Source organism: Loxodonta africana, chromosome 6, assembly GCF_030014295.1.
Source record: "Loxodonta africana isolate mLoxAfr1 chromosome 6, mLoxAfr1.hap2, whole genome shotgun sequence".
In the NCBI taxonomy this organism is placed as follows: domain Eukaryota; kingdom Metazoa; phylum Chordata; class Mammalia; order Proboscidea; family Elephantidae; genus Loxodonta; species Loxodonta africana.
The window spans coordinates 42,349,986-42,369,894 of record NC_087347.1 but is presented as its reverse complement, the minus strand read 5'-3'; positions in this window follow the sequence as shown (position 1 = coordinate 42,369,894).

Sequence of the window (19,909 nt, the reverse complement as noted above, 5' to 3'; positions counted from 1 at the left end):
AGGACCTTAATCAAGGAACTTTCCAGGTAACTTTCAGACACCATTCAATAATGGACTTGATATAAGCTTAATATCTCCTCTAGGAGTCCCTGGGTGATGTAAATGTTTGATTAGCTCTACCAATAACTGAAAGGTTGGAGGTTGGAGTCCACTTAGAATTGCCTTGGTACAAAGCCTTGGTGATTTACTTCTGAAAAATCAGCCATAGAAAATTCTATGGAGCACAATTCTGTATTGACACACATGGAATTGCTATGAGTTGGAATCAACTCGACAATCACTGTACTGGTAAATATTTCCCCTGCTATTATTTGAAATTCTACTATTAGTAATTGAGTTAAATATTGCCCTCTTCACTCAATAATCTTTAAAAAATAAAATACGGCTCAGCTCTAAAACTTTATCAGATCACTTTTGCCTATGGCAGAAGAAATGGGCAAGAAATGTGCACCTGGCTTTCTGCTGAAAAGGGAGAAAGCAAATACAACGGGGGCCTCTGAGTGCCAAATGGAAGCCTCTTCTAATTCCTTAGTTTGTTTGTGAGGGCAGACCCTTTGCCTGCAATACTCAGAGAGGTGCATTGCCCCTAAATCAGAGGACGAATAATCTCATGGATCACCATTTCCATCTTTGTGATCAGGTTCCTGGGGAAGCCCAAAAGTTCCAGTGATCTAAATGGAGCTTGGCCACCATGGAGGCGGAACCTGGGCATGTAACCTTCCTCCCTGGGGCTACTCATTCCAGGCAGGAGAGGGGATGGTAAGGGGGAGAAGGATAGAGATTACGGAGGCTGCCTGGGCCATGTGTTCTTCCAGCAGCCTCCAGCACATACCTCTGCTCATCTCCTTTCCCCTAGTATGGAGCCCTGGTTTCTACTATTTTCCATGTTCCTATCTCTTACCTCCAAATATCTTTATTCCTTATTTTCACATCCATTAAGATGCATCTCAAATTCTGCCTCCTCTGTCAGATTCTCTGACACTCCCAGCCCACATGAACTTCTTCCCTTCTGTCTTAGAGCTATACTTGGTTTCATCTCTAACAGTTTCAAATAAGTATGTCTTTTCTCCCTAGTTTGACTGGAAATTTCTCCAAGACTGCAGTTATCACTGCTTTAGGCATATAGTAGATGCCTAAATAAATGTATCAAAGAGTTGAGGAGCTAGTCCATTGGTACTGTGGCTGTTTTCTTAGAGGTGGCTTCAGCTTAATCTCTTTCCCCTCTGATCAGCAAAACTGTGTGGAGGTCAAGCTACCACTCGGATCGAATCTTTCAGACTCTGAAAGGTGACTTCTAGCTGCCTGCTCTGCCCTGCGTATTCTGCTCATATCTCAATCCAGCCTTAATTCCAATCTTTCTTGGGAGGTAACATCTCAATTTGCATTGTCTTTTGCATTTTAATTTTTTGTACTATGATTGTTGTTGAAACTGTCTATATTTTTATACCTTTTCCATATTCAGAACTGACATACATTGATTTACTTGGAACCAAACTTGCAAAATATTGATGTCAGTGCGCTATTAATTGGAGCAATTGAGAATTTATAAATTTGCATTGTTGTTTTGGGAGTTCTCAAAGCAAAAGAGAAAATGGCTTCCTTCAGAAACTGTTCCTCTTGCCTGACTTCTTTGCACTTAGTTAGAGCCATGTACCTTCATATCTCAGGCTCCTTAGAGGTCTAATTTTGTTTTATACATTTTTATAATTTTTTTTTCCTCATCTCAGTTCAATTCTCCCTGTTTAGTCCAGAAAGATGACATACCCTATTGATGCAGAGTGAAGAAAGATTCTTTCCTTCTTTTCATGTTTCTTTGGCTATAGGCTGGGATAGAGGTTAGTAGATAGGCTTGGTAGGTTTAGGTAAATTAAAAATAACGAAAATACAGGATGCCCTGATTTGATCTGCCAACCCTACGACAGTGAAGTTTGTAACTCTACTGCGGTGCAAACATAAAGGTGCTGGACCTCATCCTCAGAAGTTTCTGTGCAAGAACAACCTGCGACTACAGCTGTTGTTCCAATTCTGACGTAATTGCTTGTTCCCATTCCTGGGCACATATGGTATTGATGCTCAGTGTTTCTGGGGCCAAGCGCTCCAGTAAAAGAGGCAGCTAGTTATCTTCTAAGCTATTTGTCTTAGAAGTCAAGCCCCTTCGGTCTGTATTGCGAGGAGTCTGACACTTGACCCTTCTTGGAAACCTTTGCTTTTATAGATATACTCTGTTTTGGTTGTTCTTACATTTATTGTGCACAACAATTATCTGGAGCATTTGGAAACAATGCAGATTGAGGGGCCATAGACCCAGAGCTTCTCATCTGTAAGATATGAGACAGGGCTTGGGGATTCTGATTCTGATTCAGTGGGTCCTTTTGCAAGCCCTGGTCTAACTCAGGGTCTTACCATCATAGACGATGAAGGCTAGAGAAGGCACCTTGGAAATTATCTTCACGATTTAGAAGAAAATGAGGCTCAGAGGCATTAGGAAACTTGTCCAAGGTCAGAGAGCAGGATGAAAAGCAGGTTTTCCAGGTGTCACCTCAGGGCTCTGCAGTAGGTGACACTGTGAATCTTTCTGCCCTGGGTCTCCTTTACAAGGCTGCTCCTGGAGCTTCCCTGCAACCACTCTAGGCTACCCCAGAAAACTTGCTTTCATCCTCACCTCCATCCTAGCTGTCCCTGTAAAGCCTCGGTGTGATCGTTATCATCATTTATGGTCTGATGTTGGTGCCATCTTTTCTCTCTCCCTTAACGTTCTAAAAAACCCTTCTAAGGCACTAGCAAAAGAGTCTCGGTTGACCCATCCTGTCATTAACAGCCTGCATAAGAATGCCACAGGGAAAAAGCACAGAACAAAACACTGATGAGAGCTGGTTGGCAGAGTCTGCAATATGTTGAGAAAACTGCTAAATTCTGATGGAAGTCATGCAACAGCCCAGGGAAATGAAACATGCTCTTTTTTTAATCACATACAATCAGGTTACCATAGCAATCAACAGAGTTTTAAAAACACGATACTAGTTACACAAAGTGATATTATTTATTAAAACAAAAAGAAGACGCTCTCCCTGGAAGGAATTGTAGGAAATACATTTCAGGAGCTGATTTCAATTTTAGAAGGCAACAAAAATGGTTTCTCACGTACAACACATTTCTGAAGGACATTTCCTTTTCTTCTTGCTTCATCTTGACAGCGTTTTAGTTCCTGCTACTTTCACCCGACTGTTGGCTTATTTTTTTCAACTTGTTGAAAATGAGTTTTTCTTTCCTTCTTTGCAGTTAAGTAGCAACTCAAACATAGTCTCTAGTCTCCTTTCAGGGTCCTTTAGCCCTTGGCATTTCAAAGTTGCATGTGACTACAGCTGGACTTTAAGGGCAGGAAGTTTGCTTTTTTTTAAATTAGTACTAATATCCTATTGTATTCCTTTTCTATTGAGGAAACTGTTATGCTGGATACAGTTTGTAAGCTCCTTATTCTGAAGGAAGAGGGAAAGGAAACCGACTTGTGGAGCCTCAGGCACCGCATGGGCGTGCACATTAGCTAGAGCAATTCTCACAACATCCGCACAAACAGGTACTATCATCATTCCCATTTTACAGATGAGGAAACAGGTTCAGTTGCCCAAATCACACAGGTAATAAGTGGCAGAGTCAGGCTTAGCACTGATGCTTAATTCCAAAGCCCATGTTCTCTTCAAATGACCATTTCTGAATTCAGGGGGCTACATGCAGAAGGAAAAGAGCAAACTGGGAAGTGAAAGGAGATTTGAGTGCTACAGAAATAACGCATGTGTCATAGTAGTTACAAATGCATGCAGGGATAAGCACATATAAGCCTCTCTTTTGGACAAATCCCTTTGAAGCTTCTCTGAGTCCCAGCAGCTGGGAGTTGTTACCACAGGGAGAGGAACACAGGAAGTTGAAGAAATTTAAAAATGGGTCACTGGTTTCAATCCACAGTTTTAGCAGTAGCTGTTTTCCCATCCAATGGCCCCCAAATCAGCACAGCAACACTGCTGGCTGGCACACCTTTCTGGCCCTTGGGTATTACAGCTTCTTGCACTGATAGCAGGACTCAGAGATGGGAGAAATGGAAATCTTTTGTATAGCCAGTGGGAAGCTTTGATTCTCATCTAACCTGTAGCATTGTCCCTGCAAACCCAGGGTTATTCCCTATTTAAAGCAGGTTGGGGGTAATGTAACAGCTTATAGAAGCAATGGGAGTCACCTTGCCTATATATCTCAGCAGAGGGGTATTTTATAAAGGGATAATCATTAGCCTGAAGAGGAAGGTGAGGTGAGTGGTGAAGAGAAGAGAGAAGCTCTGAGCTGAGGTTGAGGGATGCTGGGAAATAGAAATGAATCCTTTTAAAGAGAGAGAAAGAAAAAAGAAATAGAGAAAAAAAGCAAAAGATAGAGGTCTGAAGATACCTCCAAATGGTAAATAAGGTAGATTGGTCTATGAACAAAATTCCTAGAGCGGGGTCCAATGCTATAGGCCATATGAAGACTGAGAGAAGCCTGAGTCAGAACCAGGGGAATAGTTGGTTAAAATGGTGGTAGAGGTAGTTATAAAGAGGTAGTTTCTGCTGGAAGTTGAAATGTGAGGATATCCAGGACAAAAACAGAAAAAGACTGGAATGGGCATTAAAGACAATGGTTCCTTCTGGCCTGGTGATGGTGGAAGCAGGTGTGTGTGTGTGGGCGGGGTGGGTGGGTAGGCACTGCACAGGTATGCAAGCGTAGTAGAGTGGCGGGAGGGAAGAGTCTGGTGATTATGCAGAACAGTGTCAGGAAGCATCACAAAGGAACTGTTGAGTGCTGTAAGCCTGTGTACAGCTGAGTAGCTCGAACTATACTTGTGCCAATTTGAGTGTTTATAGTGTTTGTGATCTGTGCCTGAGAAAAGAAGATTCAAGGATGGCATGATATCTCTAGTCTTAGGTTGTGTTCTCTAAAATCAGTAAAGCATATAAATATGTATATAGAAAGAGTTATGTCAAGGAAATGGCTTCTCCTGATTCACGTAGCTACAGGGGCTGGTGAACTCAAGGTCATCAGGTCGGAGAGTAGGGCTGTTTCTCACAGGCTATGAAGATCGATGATTCCCAAGACAGGCAGGTATGCTGCCAGGTCAAGTCCCAAGAGCTGGAGGTCAGATGAACAGGAACCAGCTGCAGGATCCAAAGCAGGCAAAAGCCAGAACATCTGCTTTTATTTGGATGCAGGCCACATGCTCAAGGAAACTCCCTTTCAACTGTTCGGTTGCTCACAGCAGATCCTATCATGGGAGTGATCACATATAAACACTGAGATCATGGTCCAGCCAAGCTGACACATAATCTTAACCATCACAGCTCTGTTCAAGATATGAAGGGCTGCCGTATGAAAAATGGATTGGATTTATTTTGTAGGCTTTGCGGAGCACTCATCCTTGGTGATCTGCAGCAGTGCATGCTGGAAGGCAGGAGTAACAACTTTTTTTCTTCTTCCCCTATGTGCAGGCTTGGATTCAGGGTCAGGATGAGTGGAGACTTGCTGGTGCTTTAGAGTCTGTCACATCACAAACCACTGGGTTCGGGATTAACCACTTGACCACTGATCCCAGGGACAGCCTCAGAATCCTTTTCAACACAATTCTCTAGGGAACTGTTGATAGCCATCATAGTTGGCATTCAAGTGTCATTGATAACCCCAGGATTTTAACCATTTCCTACTTTTTCCAAGACCCATCTCAAATGTTCCTTCCTCTGTAAAGTCTTCCAAAGCCTTTGCATGTGGTCACTATCACCGCACTTGGATTTGCATATGGCCTTGTTTCCCCTCTAGATTGAGCTCACTGTGTAGAGTGACACGAGGGTAGACGCCTTCTCACATTTGTCTACCCAGACTTTAAATAAGAAGACAGCTTTGTACTTATTAGAAAACTTGCCCAAGACCTCACCACTAGTAAGTGGCAGCAGTGGAGTTGAAGTTAGGTCAGTCTGATTTCAAACCCTGTATTCCTTTCCTTAAACCCTGTACTGCTCAGTGAGCCCCTCAGCATTTTGGCACAAGCTTAGGTAGGAGGAGAATAAGTCTTCATTTGTGGGCAGAGACAGACATAGAAGAAACTTCATGGTTGCTCTGGAAATGGAGTTCCACGGCTCCACCCTCAGAAACTTCATCTTCTGTGTGCATTATACGCGTTGGGATCAAACCGGCCTTGATGAATCTGACTTTTGACAAAAGTTCCAACACTACTGCTTTTATTCAGTTGTGGCTGAGCTATTTCTGTCTAACTTGGCTGCCTAACCTACAAACTGTTTCAAATCAGATGTCTTTTTGCCTAGTGAAACTGAGAGAATAATTTTTATAATCATACTCTCTGGAAAAAAAAAAGTCAATGGAAATTTTTAATAAAAAAGAATGCGGTAGAAACAGGATTTTAAGTCACAAATTGAAAAACATATTGCAAAATTTTTATCCACTAGACTATACAGTGTTCTGCGACCATCTGTGGAAATTTAAAAGTATTAAATTAGATACAGACTGGTTTTTCTGTTTGCAGAACATAACAGAAACCTAAATGAAAACCGCACAGCAACATCATAAAACCAAATCTGTTGTCTATGCCCTTCAAGGTCAAAACGCATACACAAGATAATGAAAATGACTTGCTGTGGTCATTGAATAAAAACACCTCTATAAATATTTTTCTTAAATGCTGCATGTTTCTAAGGGGCAGATAGTTAAGAAAGTAAATATAATTATCTGCCCTAAGAGTCTAAATTACATTCAGTAGTGATTATAATAAGGACATATGTGTAATACACAAGGTTAGTTTTACTTTACATATAGTCTATTGTTTGTTTTCCTGTACATAGATTTTTAAAAATATTTTATTGTGTTTTTTGTGAAAGTTTACACAAGAAATTAGGTACTCATTTAACAATTTCTACACACAATGTTCAGTGACACTGGTTACATTCTTCACAACATATCAGCATTCTTGTTATTTCCATTTCGGTTGTTTTGTTTCCATTAATCTAACTTCCATGTCTCCCCTTGCTGTCTTATCTTTGGTCTAGGGTAAATGTTAACCATTTGGTTTCATTTAGATGATTATTTTGAGGACCACAATACTCATGGGTGATGTTGTTGTTGTTGTTAGGTGCCGTTCAGTCGGTTCCAGCTCACAGCGACCTTAATGTGCAACAGTAGGAAACACTGCCTGGTCCTGTGCCACACTTAAAATGCTTGTTATGCTTAAGCCCGTTGTTGCAGCCACTGTGTCAATCCATCTTGTTGACGGTCTTTCTCTTTTTTGCTGACCTTCTACTTTACCAGACATGAAGTCCTTCTCCAGGCATTGGTCCCTCCTGATTACACATTCAAAGTATGTGAGATGATGTCTTGCCGTCCTTGCTTTTAAGGAGCATTCTGGCCGTACTTCTTCCAAAACAGATTTGCTCATTCTTCTGGCAGTCCATGGTATATTCAATAATCTTTGTCAGCACTCGAATTTGAAGGCATCAATTCTTCTTTGGTCTTCTTTATTCATTGTCCAGCTTTCACATGCATGGGAGGTGATTGAAAACACCATGGCTTGGGTCAGGCACACCTTAGTCCTCGAAGTGACATCTCTGCTTTTTAATACTTAAAGAGGTCTTTTGCAGCAGATTTGCCCAATGCAGTAAGTGGTTTGATTTCTTGACGGGTGCTTCCATGGGTGTTGATTGTTGATTCAAGTAAAACGAAATCCTTGACAACTTCAATCTTTTCTGTTTTTATCATGATTTTGCTTATTGGTACAGTTGTGAGGATTTTTGTTTTCTTTATGTTGAAGCGTAGTCCATACTAAAGACTGTGGTCTTTGATCTTCATCAGTAAATGCTTCAAGTCCTCTTCACTTTCACCAAGCAAGGTTGTGTCATCTGCATATTGCAGGTTGTTAATGAGTCTTCCACCAATCCTGATGCCACGTTCTTCTTCATATAGTCCAGCTTCTTGGATTATTTGCTCAGCATACAGATTGAATAAGTACGCTGAAAAATACAACCCTGACACACAACTTACCTGATTTTAAACCATGCAGTATCCTCAAGTCTTGTTCTAATGACTGCCTGTTGGTGTATGTACAGGTTCTGCATGAACACAATGACGTGCTCTGGAATCCCCATTCTTCGTAATGTCATCCATAATTTTTTATGATCCTCACAGTTGAATGCCTTTGCATAGGTAATAAAACAAAGGTAAACACTTTCTGGTATTCTCTGCTTTCAACCAAGAGCCACCCAACATCAGCAATGGTATCACTTGTTCCCTGTTCCCTTTTGAATGCAGTTTGAATTTCTGGCAGTTCCCCGTCAAGGTAATGCTGCAACTGATTTTAAATGATCTTCAGCAAAATTTTACTTGTGTGTGACATTAATGATATTGTTTGATAATTTCTGCATTCCATTGGATCACCTTTCTTTGGAATGGGCACAAATATAGATCTCTTTCAGTCAATTGGCCAGGTAGCCGCTTTCTAAATTTCTTGACATAGACAAGTGGGTGCTTCCAGCACTGCATCTGTTTGTTGAAACATCTCAATTGGTATTCCGTCAATTCATGGAGCCTTGTTTCTTTGACAATGCCCTTCAGTGCAGCTTGGTCTTCGACTGTCAGTGCCATTGGTTCTTATCATATGCTACCTCCTGAAATGGTTGAACACCAACCAATTCTTTTTGGTACAGTGACCCTGTATATTCCTTTCATTTGCTTTTGATTCCTCCTGCGTCATTCAATATTTTGCCCATAGGCTCCTTCAAAATTGCAACTGGAAGCTTGAATTTTTTCTTCAGTTCTTTCAGCTTGAGAACTGCCAAGCCTGTTCTTCCCTTCTGTTTTTCTAACTCTAGATCTTTCCATATTTCATTATAATACTTTACTTTGTTTTCTTGAGCTGCCTATGATTCTGTTCAACTCTTTTACTTCATCATTTCTTCCTTTCACTTTAGCTACTCTGTTCAAAAGAAACTTTCAGAGTCTCTTCTGATATTCATTTTAGTCTTTTCTCCCTTTCCTGTCTTTTTTTTTCATTCTAACCCAGGTCAAGCTTTATTGGAACTGAAATTCTAGATGGGTGAAAAATGCCTGACTTGACTTTTTTTTTATTGTACTTTAGATGAAAGTTTACAGAACAAGCTAGCTCCTCTTAAACAGATATCATAAAACACTTATTGTTTTACGACATCGGTTAACAACTCCATGACATGTTAACACTCTCCCTTCTCGACCTTGGGTTTCTCATTATCAGCTTTCCTATTCCCTCCTGCCTTCTAGTCCTTGCCCCTGGGCTGGTGTGCCCGTTTAGTCTCGTTTTGTTTTATGGGCCTGTCCAATTTTTGGCTGAAGCGTGAACCTCAGGAGTGACTTCATTACTGAGCTCAAAGGGGCCATACTCTCGGGATTTCTCCAGTCTCTGTCAGGCCAGTAAGTCTAGTCTTTTTTTTTTGTGACTTAAAAATTTGTTCTACATTCTTCTCCATCTCTGTTCAGGACCCTCTATTTTGATCTCTGTCAGAGCAGTCAGTGTTGGTAGCCTGGCACCATCTAGTTGTGCTGGACTCAGTCTGGTGGAGGCTGTGGTAGTTGTGGTCCATTAGTCCTTTGGACTAATCTCCCCCCTGTGTCTTTGGTTTTCTTCATTCTTCCTTGCTCCTGAAGGGGTGAGGCCAGTGGGGTATCTTAGATAGACCCCTCACAAGCTTTTAAGACCTCAGATGCTACTCGCCAAAGTGGAATGTAGAACATTTTCTTTATAAACTATGTTATGTCAGTTTAGCTAGATGTTCCTTGAGACCACGGTCCCCACAGCCCTCAGCCCAGCAATTCAGTCCCTGAGGAAGTTTGGATGTGTCTAAGGAGTTTCCCTGACCTTGTCTTGTACAAGTTGTGCTGGCTTTGCCGGCATTATGTACTGTCTTACCCTTCACCAAAGTTACCACTTATCTATTGTTTATTTAGTGTTTTTCCGTCCCCACCCCTCCCCTCCCTGGTAACCATAAAGATTGTTTCTTTTTGTGTGTAAACCTCTTCATGAGTTTTTATAGTAGTGGCCACATATAATATTTGTCCTTTTGTGATTGACTTATTTCACTCAGCATAATGTCCTTCAGATTCATCCATGTTGTGAGATGCTTCCCAGATTCATCGTTGTTCTTTATTGTTGCATAGTACTCCATTGTGTGTATATACCATAGTTTGTTTTTCCATTCATCTGTTGGTGGGCTTCCAGGTTGTTTTCATCTTTTTGTTATTGTGAACAATGCTGCAATGAACATGGGTGTGCATATGTCTATTTGTTTGACTGCTCTTATTTCTCTAGACTATATTCCTAGGAGTGGAATTGTTGGATCACATGGTATTCCTATTTCTTGTTTTTTAAGGAAGCACCATATAATTTTCCAAAGTTGTTGTGCCATTTTGCACTCCCACCAGCAGTGCATAAGAGTTCCAATCTCCCCGCAGCCTCTCCAACATTTGTTATTTTGTGTGTGTGTGTGTGTGTGTGTGTGTGTCAGTAATGCTGGAGTGAGATGGTATCTCATTGTGGTTTTGATTTGCATTTCTCTAATGGTTAGTGATCACGAGCCTTTCTTCATGTGTCAGCTGCTGGAATGTCTGTTCATTTCCTTTGCCCATTTTTTAACTGGATTTTTTTGTCTTTTTGTTGTAGAGGTGTTGCATTTTCCTGTACATTTTAGAGACTAAGCCTTTGTCCGATTTGTAATAGCCAAAGATTTTTTCCCCAGTCTGTAGCTCTCTTTTTACTCTTTTGGTGAAGTCTCTTTTTTTGATGAGCATAAGTGTTTAATTTTTAGAAGATCCCAGTTACTAGCTTATCTTCTGAAGTTTGTGTGTTGTTAGTTATTGTTTGTATCCTGCTAATGCCGTGTATTAGGGCCTCTAGCATCCGTCTATTTTGTCTTCTATGATCTTTATAGTTTTGGTTTTATATTTAGGTCCTTGATCCATTTCAAGTTAGTTTTTGTGTATGGTGTGAGATATGGATCCTGTTTCATTTTTTTTTGCAGATGGACATCCAGACTGTCTTTTCCCCACTTGATGGATTTTGGACCCTTATCGAAGATCAAGTGACCATAGATAAATGGTTTTACATCTGGGTTCTCAATTCTGTTCCATTGGTCAACATATCTGTCCTTGTACCAGTACCAGGCTGTTTGATTACCATAGCTGCATAGTAGGTTCTGAGGTCAGGTAGTGAGAGTCCTCCTACTTTATTCTTCAATAGTGCTTTACTTATTCTGTGTTTCTTCTCTTTCCATTTAAGTTAATGATTAGTTTTTCTACCTCTTTAAAGAATGTTGGTGGTATTTTGATCAGGATTGCTATGCATTTGTAGATTATTTTGTGTAGGATTGTCATTTTCACAATGTTGAGTCTACCTATCCATGGGCATGGTATGTTTTTCCATTTATGTAGGTCTCTTGGTTTCTTGGAGTAGTGTTTTGTAGTCTTCTTTGTATAGGCCTTCTACATCCCTGGTTAGATTTATTCCTATGTATATTTTTTTTTTAGAGGCTATTATAAATGGCATTGTTTTCCTGATTTCCTTCTTGTCATTCTCTTCATTGGTGTATAGGAATCTAACTGATTTTTGTATGTTTATCTTGTATCCTGCTAATGTGCTGAATCTTTCTATTATTTCCAGTAGTTTTCTTGTGGAGTCTTTGGGGTTTTCTATGTATAATATCATACCATTCTCAAAAAAGGACATTTTTACTTCTTCATTACAAATTTGGATGCCCTTTATTTCTTTTTCTTGCCTTATTGCTCTAGCTAGGACTTCCAGCACAACGTTACACAGGAGTGGTGAAAAAGGGCATCCTTGTCTTGTTTCTGTTCTCAAGGGGAATATTTTCAGCCTCACTCTGTTAAGAATGATGTTGGCTGTTGGTTTTGCCTAGATGACCTTTACTGTGTTGAGAAATTTCCTTTCTGTACCTATTTTATTCAGAGTTTTTATCAGGAATTGGTGTTGGACTTTGTTGAAAGCCTCTTCTGTGTTGATTGACATGATCATACGATTTTTTTCTTTTATTCATGTAGTGGGTTATGTTGATTGATTTTCTATTGTTGAACCATCCTTGTATGCCTGGTATGAATCCTACTTGGTCATGATGCATTTTTTTTTTTTTTTTTGATATGATGCTGAATTCTATTGGCTAGGATTTTGTTGAGAATTTTTGCATCTCTATTCATGAGAGATATTGGTCTGCAATTTTCTTTTTTTTTTTGTATCTTTGCCTTGTTTTGGTATCAGGGTTATGCTGGTTTCATATAATGAATTCAGAAGCACCCCTTCCTTTTCTATATTCTGAAATAGTTTGAGTAGTACTGGTGTAAGCTCTTCTCTGAATGTTTGGTAGAATTCTCCAGTGAAGCCATCTGGGCAAGGGCTTTTTTTTTTTTTTTCCAATCTCTTCTCTTGTTATGAGTCTGTTTAGATTTTCAACATCATTTGGTGTTAGTTTGGCTAGGCAATGTGTTTCTAGAAATTTGTCCATTTGCTCTTGGTTTTCCAATTTGTTGAAGTGTAGTTTTTCATAATACTCTGTTATGATCTTTTTTATTTCAGTTTGGCCTGTTGTAATGTTCCCCATTTCGTTCCTTATTTCGGTTATTTGCATCCTCTCCTGTTTTTCTTTTGTCAACTTGTCCAGTGATTTATCAATTTTGTTGATCTTTTCAAAGAACCAACTTTTGGTTTTTTTGATTGTTTCTATTGCTTTTCTATTTTCTATTTCATTTATTTCTGTTCTGATCTTTACTATTTACTTCCTTCCGGTGGCTGTGGGCTTCCTTTGCTGTCCTGTTTCTATTTGTTCAAGTTGTGTAGCTAATGTTTTGATTTTGTCCCTTCTTTTTTGATGCGTGCGTCTACTGCTATAACTTGACCTCTGAGCACCGCCTTTGCTGTGTCCCAAAGGTTTTGGTATGATGCATTTTCATTGTAGTTTGATTCTAGGAATTTTTTTATTCCATCTTTGATTTCTTCTTTTACCTAGTGGTTTTTAAGCAGGGTGTTATTTTGTTTCCATGTAATTGATTTTTCTCCTTGGTCTTCCTGTTGTTAACTTCTACTTTGATGGCTTGTGGTCAGAGAAGATACTTTGTATTATCTCATTGTTTTGGATTTTGTTGAGGGGAGGTTTGTGGCTTAAGATGTGGTCTATTCTGAGGAGAATGTTCCATGTGCTTTGGAAAAGAATGTGTACTTTGCAGCTGTTGGGTGTTCTATATATGTTTATGGGTTCAAGTTGGCTAATTGTGGCCTTTAGATCTTCTGTATTTTTGCTGAGTTTCTTTCTAGATGTTCTGTCCTTTACCGAGAGTGGTGTGTTGCAGTCTCCTAGTATTATTGTGGAACTGTCAGTTTCTCTTTTCAATGCTGTTAGAGTTTGTTTTATGCATTTTGGTTATGTCTTCATGATGGATTGTCAGTTTAATCATTATATATTGCCCTTCTTTGTCTTTTATGGTGGATTTAGTTTAAAGTTTATTTTATTTGAGATTAGTATTGCCACTTCTGCTCTTTTTTGGTGGCTGTTTGCTTGATATATTATTTTTCCATCCTTTGATTTGTAATAAATTTATGTCTTTGTTTTTAAGGTGTGTCTCTTGTATACAGCATATTGAAGGAACTTTTTTTTTAATCCATTCTGTCACTGTCTGTCTCTTTATGGGTGCATTTAGGCCATTTACATCCAGTGTAATTATTCATAGGTGTGAGTTTGTTGCTGCAATTTTGTAGTGCTTTTTTTTTTTTTTTGATGGTCCTGATGTTTTCTTTGTTCCTTTTACTCTCTTGCACTGAATTCCTTTTGTTTGTGGATTTTTTTTTCATTTCTTTTGTTTTTTTTTTTTACTAAGACTTTATGCTTTACTTCTTTATTTTCATGAATAGTTTTGTTAACTTTCTTTATTGTTACCTTGAAATTTACCTTTATCTTCCTAGTTTTGAACCAGTGTATCATCACTTGGCATTGCCTTGCCTTCCGCTCCATTAGAAAGTTCTATACCTATACTGTTTATTCCTTTTTTTATTGTTCTGACATTGTTGTCATTTTCAGATTATCCTCTCTGTTTCCCTGTTGTAAATCTTTTGGTTTTGAATAGTCCTTGTGAGTTGATTTCCTAGGTTGGTACCTGACTGATGTGATCTTGCATCCTAGATTCAGGCTGTCATCTGATGTTGTTTGTTCTCAAATTGAAGGACTCCTTTTAATAATTCTTTTAAGTTTGGTTTGCTGTTTACATATTCCCTTAACTTCTGCTCATCTGGAAATGTCCTAATTTCACCACCATATTCAAATGAGAGTTTTACAGGGTATATTGTTATTTTCTTTCAAGTAATCGGAGCTTAGTCTTTCTGTTTCCCCTCTGTATGTGACTTTTTGTTTTTCTCGAACTGCTTTCAGGATTCTTTCTTTGTCTTTGATTTTAGTGAGTGTGATTGTGATATGCCATGGTGATTTTGTTTGGGGGTCTAGCCTATATGGGGTTCATTGAGCTTCTTGGATGGTCACTTTTCATCTTCACAATATTAGGGACGTTTTCTGTCAGCAATTCTTCAATGATCCTGTCTGTGACTCCTGTTTTCTCCCCTGTTCTGGAACTCCAATTACTCACAAATTTTTGCTTTTGATTGTATCCCATATCATTCTCAGCCTTTCTTCATTCTTTTTTTCTGATTTTTCCTCCAACAAAGTGGTATCTGAGTATTTGTCTTCAATTTTGCCAACACTGTCTTCCATTGTTTCAAACCTGCTCCTCAGACCTTCTATGTCATTGTCCATTTCTGAAATCTTGTTATTTTTTGGATTTCTAATTGTTGTTTTTGTATGATTTCTAGTTGTGAATTTATTTTGACGTTTTGTTCCTGTATTATTTTTCTGAATTCTTCCATTTTTTTGTCTGTATTTTCCAAGAATTTGTCTATTTTTTTCTCACTTTTGCCTGCTTTTTGTTTCAATTCTTGGACAGCTCTGAATATGAGATTTGAATTCCCTGTAGTTCCAGTTCCTTTTCTTCTACAGTAAAGCCATGTGGTTTTTTTATTTTGGGTGCCTACTGGAACCACACTGTCCTATTTTTTTTTTTTTTAATATCTTTTAGTATTGTCTGCTGCCTTCAGGACATTCACTAGTTATTTTCTTCATTTATTGATTGCAGATTTGTTTGTTTCATCCTGCTTTTTTGTTTTACTTGGTTATGTCTGAGTAGGCAAGGTGTGCCTTCTTTGTTGTTTGCTCATCTGTAGGCATGATATTTTTGCCTCCTTGTTCGATGGGGGGGCAGTCTCTCAGCTATGGTGCAGCAGGGTAGGTTCCAGTAGGCTATGCCTGTGCTGCTCAGGGGTGTGATGTTCAGCACACAATGCAGATAGGCAGGAGGGAGGTTTTGATGTGTGGAGCTAGGTTGGGTATGGGAAAGAAGAAAGAGAGGAGAGAGAAACAGGAGCCCAAAATTTAAACAAACAAAAAAGTGTTGAGCGAGCCTACCATTGGAATGGAGAGACAAGAAACCAAGAAATGAAGGAAAATGAAAAGGGAAAAATAAAATTAAAAAATAAATAAGCCCCCAGAGATCCCACTGGCTTAACCGTGCAGACCAGGGAAGTGGCTCCCAAGCTGTGCAGTACAGCCCAGCTAGAAGGGGTGGAGATGGTGTACAACATCAAGTATTCAGGAGACAGGAAAGGAAGGTAAGTAGAAAGAGATGAGAAACTGAGAAATGAAGAAAAATAAAAAGGAAAAAAGAAAGAGAAAACAAAAAAGAAAAAAAAAATCAAAAAGCCCCCAGGGATTCCACCAGTGTGGCGGTGCTGATTGGGGAAGCAGTTTCCCAGGTGAGCTGTGCTTCACAGCCTGTTAAGAAGAAGCAAAGATGGCACATGGAGACAGGTGCTTGAGAGAAAGGAGTGGGACGAGGTGAGAGGCAGGGAAAAAAACAAAAAACAAAAAGCCAAAAAAAGCAACATCAGTAACAAAGGAATGGGACCGAAGGAAGCAGCAGATGTGGGCAGGGCGAATCTGCATGCATGGAGGCAGCACCTTTGGGGCTTGGTTGCTTGGCCTGCCAGGAAGTGGCAGATTGGCCCCACTGGGAAGGGAGGAAAGGTGGTGGGTGGGAAAGTGTGTCTCTGCCTCCAGCTGAGATATCCATGAAATGGCTTTCCTGTACTCCCTGTCTGCCGATCTCTGACAGGAGTTCAAGGTGGTGAATCCCTGTTGCATTAGCTGATAGTGGACTCTGCTTGTATCTTCCCTCACTCTCTTCTCTGTCAGTTTCTTATTCCATTCAGGGCTTGGCTGAGTTCTTTAGCTCCTCATTTCATGCTTAGGGTTCCAGGATTGATGTTTGTCTTTGTTTTACTTAGTTTTTCAGGTCTTTGCTGTGGAGGGATGGTGTGGTGCTTCTGTCTACAGTGCCGTGTTGGCTCCCTCTTTCCTGTCTCCTTAACGATCTCTTGCTTTCTTTGTGTATGATGTCCTTGATGCCATTCCGCAACTTGTCTGGTCTTCAGTTAATAATGTTTAATTAGTCAAATCTATTCTTGAGATGATCTCTAAATTCTAAATATACTCAAGGTTATACTTTGGCTCTCGTGGACTTGTAATTTTCTTCAGCTTCAACTTGAACTTGCATATAGTCAATTTGATTCCTGGGTATTCCATCTGGCAAGATCCATGTGTATAGTTGGCCATTTATGTTGTTGAAAAAAGGTATTTGCAATGAAGAAATTGTTTGTCTTGCAAAATTCTATCATGTGATCTCTGGTGTCATTTCTATCACCAATGCCATATTTTCCAACTACTGTTCCTTCTTGGTTTCTAACTTTTGCATTTTATTGCCAGTAATTACCAAAGCATGTTGATTGCCTGTTTGAACGATTTTGGACTGCAGAAGTTGGTAAAAACTTCAATTTCTTCTTCTTTGGCCTTAGTGGTTGGTGAATAAATTTGAATAATAGTCTTATTAACTAGTCTTCCTTGTAAGTGTATGGGTATTATCCTATCACTGACAGCATTGTACTTTAGGATAGATCTTGAAATGTTGTTTTTGACAATGAATACAACCTCATTCTTCTTCAATTTTTCATTCCTAGCATAGTATACCATGTGATTGTATGATTCAAAATGGCCAATACTAGTCCATTTCAGCTCACTAATACCTAGGATATTGATGTTTATGCATTCCATTTCATTTTTGATAATTTCCAGTTTCCTAGATTCATACTTCATACATTCCATGTTCCTGTTATTAATGGATGTTTGCAGCTGTTTCTTCTCATTTTGAGTCATGCCACATCAGCAAATAAAGGTCCTGAAAGCTTGACTCCATCCACATTCATTAAGGTTGACTCTACTTTGAGGAGGCTGCTCTTCCCCAGTCGTCTTTTAAGTACCTTCCTACCTGAGGGGCTCATCTTCTGGCACTATATCAGACAATGTTCTGTTGCTATTCATAAGGTTTTCACTGGCCAATTCTTTTCAGAAGTAGACCACCAGTTCCTTCTTCCTAGCCTTAGTCTGGAAGCTCAGCTGAAACTTGTCCACCATGTGTGACCCTGCTGGTATTTGAAATATTGGTGGTATAGCTTTCAGCATCATAGCAACATGCAAGCCACCACAGTACGACAAACTGACATATGTGTGGGGTGGGGGCATGGGTGATATTATTTATTTTATGGAACAGTATGTTGTCTGGCTGAAAGGTGACCTCTGGGAGTGGTTTGAGTTCAAAGTTAAAGAGCATTTCAGGGCCATAGTCTTGGGAATTCATCTAGTCTCCACTGGTCCAGTAAGTCTGACCTCTTTTTTAGGAATTTGAATTTTGTTCTACATTTTTCTCCCATTTTATCTGGGACCATCTATCGAGCCCCTGATTAGAACCTTGTCAGTGGTAGTTGAGAGTTTTAGTTTAGAGTTTAGTTCTAGCTCTTCTGGTCTCAAGGTAGATGATGCCATTGTTTGTGTAGACTATTGGTTCTGTACACCAGCTTCTTCTTCAAGTCTGTGTTTTCTTCTTTTTTAAGGTTTTTTTTTAGCTTCTTTTGCAACAACCAATAGTTGTTTCTTAGATGGTCACTCCCAAGCTTTCAAGACACCAGAAACTACTCACCAAACTAAGATGTAGAATGTTGTCTTTATGGACTATATTATGCCAATTGGCTGAGTTGCCCCATGAGACTATGGTCCTAAACCCTCAAATTCAGAAGCCCAATCCCATAAGGTATTTGGTTGTGTCTAGGAAGTATCTATAACCGTGCCCCCATGTGCTTTATTTTATACTTAAAAATATATGCAGCACACATAAACTTGTATATACCTATGCCTAATAGTTATTCATCTATGCCTCCCTGTACATATTTATGCATACTTATATATCTATCTAGCCAAACATGTATTTTTCGGTTGTTATTGCTGTCATTGTAAAATTGTATATCCCCCAATTAATTTTTTTTACAAATTTTCACATAAATTGTTTATTGACATGAGTTACATTTATCACAATTTGTCAGCGTCCTCTTTAATTGTGCCTATACCCTTCAATTTGTGCTCAAACAATTGTCTTTGCTATGGTTCTGCTGTGTTCACTACTTCCATGCTTGAATCTCCTGTACATAGATTTACAAGTCTGTGTTCAGGTCTAATAAAACTGGACACAGTTTTGCTTTCCCACAGAATCTCGAAAATGAGCACAGAAGAATTGGTTCATTCGATAAAAGAGCACAGAAGTATTTCCTGGCCTGAGAGTAGGAGACTGGCCAAGGTGATCTCCATGACATGCTCTGAATTGAGGTACCAAACCTAATTTGGAACCTTGTCTCCGAAGGTACTTCCGTGGAGTCCCATAAAGTGAATTGTCAAGGACAAGGGAACTAGTCACCCTTATTCAAAGAGTTAGGAGTCAGGGTTCCACCTTTGGCTCTGCCCTAAGAAGTTTACAGTTGCCTGAAGCCATTTCTGGGTTAAAACAAAAAACAGTTGCCTTGAGTTGACTCTGGTTCATGGCAACCCCATGTCTGTTAGAGTAGGACCGTGCTCCCTAAGGCTTTCAATGGCTAATTTTTTAAAAGTAAATCACCAGGCATTTCTTCCAAGGCAGCTCTGGGTGGACTCAAACTTTTGGTTAGCAGCCTAGCGTATTAACCATTAGCACCACCCAGGGACCCCATTTCTGGGTCACATATTGTTTAATAATCACTCTGGTCTCTTTTCTGATTGCTCCAGCCCAGCTGAACTCCCCATGTCTGGACTCATTATGTGCAGCCTTGTAATGACATAATTTGTTGTTCAACTCTCCTAATTAAGTTTTCTTGCATTGTTATTACTATCTCCCCAAATAAATAATGAATTCCCTGATGGCAAGTAGGATTTCTTTTACTTTACAGAGGCTGTATGGAGTTAAAGCATGACCTCTGCAGTAAGAGTATCCATGCTTCTCCTGCGCAAGACTTGTGCCTGTGTCCTCATTTGTAAAATGAGGTTGAGCATCAAATGAGTTAGTATAAAGTGCTAAGAATGGGCCTGCTGTGGGGTAAACACTATATTATGCAGTAATATGCATGGTAAGTATATTACTATACCCGTTGATGTTGAGTAGATTCCGACTCACAGTGACCCTATAGGATAGAGTGGAACTACTCCATAGGGTTTCCAAGGAGAAGCTAGTGGATTCAAACTGTTGACCTTTTGGTTAGCAGCCAAGCTTTTTACCCCTGTGCCATCTGGGCACCAAGAACATTACTATAGTATACTTTCATCATTTCTTGGTGGTCCTTTATAGCACTTGGTGTAGTTTTTCCTTTTCCCTGCTTGCCTTTGCTTCATTTCCCCTTCTGTGATATTTG